Below are 5,749 nucleotides of genomic sequence, written 5' to 3'. Positions count from 1 at the left end.
TTTGAAGAAATATGTTTGGAAAATGGCATTATTCACCAAACAATTGCCCCTTACTCTCCACAATCTAACGGAATTGTGGAGAGAAAGAATCGAACATTGAAGGAGATGATGAATGCGTTGCTGATAAGTTCTGGCTTACCACAAAACTTGTGGGGGGAAGCTATACTTACAGCTAACCGAATAATCAACCGTGTACCTCATAGTAAAACACAGTCCATTCCCTATGAAAAATGGAAAGGAAGGAAGGCCAGCTTGAAATACTTCAAAGTGTGGGGGTGTCTAGCTAAGGTAAAAGTTCCTAAACCTAAAAGGGTTAAGATAGGTCCAAAAACGGTTAATTGTGTATTTATTGGATATGTAACCAATAGCAAGGCATATCGTTTTCTGGTTCATAAGTCAGAAAATCCGGAGATTCACGTTAATACGATAATAGAATCAGATAATGCTGAATTCTTTGAAACTATTTATCCGTATAAAAAGGAAAGCGAAGTGACATACCAAAAGTCAAAACGACCTCGGGAGAAAATAACAGATGGTATGCCTAATGAGGAAAATCCGAGAAGAAGTAAACGTCAACGGACATCTACTTCATTCGGTCCAGATTTTCTGACTTTTCTGTTAGAAAATGAACCTCGTACCTTCAAGGAAGCAATTTCTTCATCAGAAGCACAATATTGGAAAGAAGCGGTCAATAGTGAAATAGAATCCATATTGAGCAACCATACATGGGAATTGGTTGACCTTCCTCCAGGTAATAAAACATTGGGTTCTAAATGGATTTTCAAGAAGAAAATGAAAGACGATGGTACTATTGACAAATACAAGGCAAGACTTGTTGTCAAAGGATTTAGACAGCGAGAAGGTCTTGACTATTTTGACACATACTCGCCGGTAACAAGAATTACATCCATTCGGATGCTAATAGCGTTAGCCGCCTTGTATGATCTTCAAATCCATCAAATGGATGTAAAAACAGCCTTCTTAAATGGTGATTTAGAGGAAGAAATCTACATGGACCAACCTGAAGGGTTTGTGGTTCCGGGAAAAGAAAAGAAGGTGTGTCGACTTGTTAAGTCTCTTTATGGACTAAAACAAGCACCCAAGCAATGGCATGCGAAATTTGACCAAACAATGTTGTCAAATGGCTTTAAGATTAATGAATGTGATAAATGTGTTTACATTAAGAACGTTCCAAATCATATAGTCATTGTTTGCTTATATGTTGATGATATGCTAATAATGAGCAAAGACATTGCCGACATTCAAGCTACTAAGCGCATGCTTGCTAGTAAGTTTGATATGAAAGACTTAGGAGTTGCCGATGTAATTCTAGGAATTAAAATCCAGAGGACTCCTCAGGGTCTAGCTTTGTCTCAATCACATTACGTGAAAATGGTACTTGAAAAATTCAAACACTTGGAATTTAGAAGTGCAAGAACTCCAATTGACTTAAATCATCATCTTATAAAGAATAAAGGTGAAAGTACGTCTCAATTGGAGTATGCTCGTGTGTTGGGAAGCTTAATGTACATCATGAACTGTACACGACCTGATATAGCTTGTGCGATAAGTAAACTTAGTCGATTCACAAGTAATCCCAACAAACATCACTGGGTAGCAATGAAACGAGTTCTGGGATATTTGGAATATACCCAAGACTACGCTTTGCACTACAATAAATATCCTGCGGTTATCGAAGGATATAGTGATGCAAATTGGATAACCGGCTCAACAGAAACAAAGTCCACAAGTGGATATGTTTTTACTGTTGGTGGAGGAGCAGTATCTTGGAAGTCTTCCAAACAAACGTGCATCGCTCGCTCTACAATGGAATCAGAGTTTATAGCTTTGGATAAAGCCGGTGAAGAAGCTGAATGGCTTCGAAATTTCTTAGAAGACATTCCGTTCTGGCCAAAACCTTTGGCTCCTATTTGCATACATTGCGATAGTGAGGCTGCAATAGGACGGGCAGGGAGCGTTATGTATAACGGAAAGTCTCGTCATATACGACGAAGACATAACACCGTTAGACAACTACTTTCTAGTGGAATTATCACTATTGATTATGTAAGATCAAAGGATAATGTGTCGGATCCGCTTACAAAAGGCTTAACTAGAGAGGGAGTTGAGAAATCATCTAAGGGAATGGGACTATGGCCGAGGACAAGTCAACATGGCGGTAACTCTACCTAGAATTTTGGATATTCCGAGATCTAGGTTCAAGGAGCTCAAACAAAGTTGTGATTGACCGGTTCAACATTGTCAAAGTAAAATCTTTGGTCCCTTCTCGTGATGAAGACAATGTTCAGTAACAAGGATAGAACTTTACACGTTCTTTAATGATTACCTAAGTTTGATGTGGTATTTATCAAATAGTGTCAATCTAAAGGATTACACGTTTAGGAATCACCTATGTAAGTGTGAAGTGGAAGCCGCTTCAATGAGAATTCTGTAAGGCCAATTCTCTACGCACTTATGAAACCAGGCGGTGTTCATGGCTGAAACGAACACAACAATGAGAACCAAAAGACGGTTAAGGGTTGGTTGTGTGACATATGGTTGTCTAGGTATACACTAAAGTTCGACGGTTCAAAGATATCAAATCTACCGATTGACCGAGTATATCCGACATATGTTCACTACGGAAAGTTCAAAGGGAAACCTACTTATCCAGATGCAATTAATCCTTACTTGCAAATCACACAGCTTTCATCTATGATCATTCTTGTTACAGCCATTCCCATTCATGTGGGGGATTGTTGGACTTTAAGCATTGGGCTTTAAAGACTTTAAGCATTGGGCTTTAAAAGTCTAAGAGTGTGAATTAGAAATGGTGGGAAATAAAATGGAGGAAAATGAAAATTTGAATGAAGTGAGCTTTTGTCTTGAACTTTGTCCCTCATTGGTGAGGGACAACTACATTTGTGTGTGTATATATAGAATCACTTCTTAGAGCTCTTAAAAGGAGTTGAAGAGAATGAACCCTCGCGCCGTCGTCGTCTCTCGCTCGGCTCGACTTCGGCTTTGGCTTTGGCTTTGGATTTGGATTTGGATTTGTCAAATGATCGATCGATAAGATTATTTTTGGACAAAATTTATTCAATTAATTATTTAATAATTAATTAAAATTCAGTCAGTTAATTAACGAAATTAACTGAAATTTGAAATCCAAATTAACGAAATTAACTAAAATCTTGAAATCCAAACGCTGAACGTTTTTTTTCCTTCTGAACAGACGCTTTTCCTGAACAGTCACACCTCTTCCGATAATTGCTTATAAATTCTGAGGCATGGCTGCATTTTCGAAACACTGAAACATTACAGAACTTCCTTCCTTCTGAATATCCTGCATTCTATTTTGCAGAATTCTCTCAAATTCGTAAGTGTGATTTTGCTCCGTTCTTTGAGTTCGTTGGTATCCTGCAGTTTGTATTGCCACTGTTGCAGGAAGGTTTATTCCGTTTCATCCTGGGAGAATTTAATCCATTACCTTGGCAACGTGTGAGGGGGTTAAAATTCCTTAAGGACGCAAAAGCAAATTGTGGACTCGGAATATTTTTTATACTTTACTGTTTTTTCCAGTTTTTTATTCTAACAGTCTTTCTGATTTTGCGTTTTAACACAGTAGCGTTCACATTATAGAGTTCAAGTTATATACATAATTGGTGCAAGAAATTTATATACTCGCGGTGTAAAAAAAAGATTTAACTGATATACACAGTGGCAAATATATGTGAGAGGCATGGGTTCACGTACACTTATGCTTTCCTCCCTAAATCATATATAACAATGTTATATTTCTTCAAACGTACTTACCTCCCTAAATCATATATAGCAATGTTATAGATTTCTTAAAAAATACTTAAACATGTATGTGTGAACCCAAATTATATGATGGTATAATCACTAAGTGCACCTCTATAAGTAAGGCCGGAGGTTCAAATCTCACGTTTGATTAGCTATTTCTTACTCTCTCTTTTTTCTAGAATTAAGCCCACCTAAATTAATGAGCATATCTAGTGTACCTTAGTTGCGTTTCAAGTAATTTTTTTCTTTCTTTATCTGGTTTATATTTTTTAAAATTTAACCCTTCAAATTGAGTGGTAATTAAGAACCTAAAGATTGAACCCCTCAAATTTAAATATTAGATCTAACATTTCGTAATAGTGCATACATTTTCTCGAAATCTTGGATTCGCTATATGAAATATATCGATAGTTTATAGAATATTTATACTATAATTTAACATGTTATAGTTGGTCACCTTGTTATTTTTCAAGTTATTAACTCTACTTATTTAGGTGATCTAATAGTATAAAAAGTTATTTAAGTTAAAGAAATAAAAAGAATATTATAAATATGTAACTAAAAAAGTAGTTACAAGTAACAGTTTACATTGAACATGGATAAGTAACCTGAAAAATATTGTACAAGATTTGGATAAAGGAGTTGTTACAAAGTATAATATTTAAGTTGTAGAATTGTGTGATCATCTTATCTAAAAGTTTAAATTGTTAGATAGGAAATAATTTTATTTATTTAATATATTTTTAACACGCCCCTCCGTTCGGACCTGATTTTCTTTTTGTAGGTCAAACTCGTGGAAATTCTTTTTGATAATGAGTGACGGTAAAACTCGAACCAGGACTTATGCCTGCTCATCTAAAAAGTTATGCCTGCTCATCTAAAAAGTTAAGCTGTTAAAGGGAAACCTTATTTTTTATTTAATTGTATCTTCAACATAAGCTATTCTAATTTGTCCGTAACTCTATTCAAGTTAGAATTTTGTTTTCCAATAGAAAGTAACCTTGTAAATGACATTAATGGACGTGTCAATATTTTTCTTGTCTTAATATAAAGTTAATTTCTGTCCAGAGAGATTATATTACAACTTGGTTATCGTCGTGGATGATTATGCATGCATGTGCGATACTGTGACATGACTATAATTCATATTTGCAGGCTGATTGGAAGACAATATTGAGTTTAGCATTTCAGTCGGTAGGAGTTATCTACGGAGACATAGGGACTTCCCCTCTTTACGTTTATGCAAGTACTTTCCCAGATAATACGGGACACAAGGATGACATTCTTGGGGTGTTGTCCCTCATCATTTATACCATTATCCTCGTACCTATGACTAAGTATGTTTTCATTGTCTTGTGGGCCAATGACAATGACGATGGTAAGTTCTAAGATATCCTCACTATTTTCAAATTAGATGAACTACTTTTTTTTTAGTATGTTCTAAAATAAATGACATATTTCTAAATTTAAAAATAATTCAACTTTAAAATTTTCATTTTACGCTTAATGAAAAGCTTTTATAACCACAAAAATATCATGGCCTCACAAACCTTTCCTTTTAAGCATTTAAGACCATAAATTTTAAAAGTCTTTTTTTTCTCATATACTCTGTGCAGAGTCAAACTACCCTATCTAAATTGAAACGAAGGGAGTACTTCATCTAGAGATGTTCGCGGGAAACCAAAAAGTCGATCCAAATAAAAAACTGAATCAATAAAAAAAATTGGTTTGATTTGGTTTTATTGTAAACTATAAAAGCAAATAATATTTTGTTATAGTTTTTGATTTTAAGTAAAAAATAATCAAAAAAATCAAACCAAACTAATTATATAAATACCTGGTTAAGAACTATATATATATATATATATATATATATATATATATATATATATATATATATATATATATATATATATATATATATATATATATATATATATAT

This window comes from Nicotiana attenuata, unplaced genomic scaffold (assembly GCF_001879085.1).
Source record: "Nicotiana attenuata strain UT unplaced genomic scaffold, NIATTr2, whole genome shotgun sequence".
NCBI lineage: Eukaryota > Viridiplantae > Streptophyta > Magnoliopsida > Solanales > Solanaceae > Nicotiana > Nicotiana attenuata.
Note: the sequence above shows the minus strand (reverse complement) of the source record.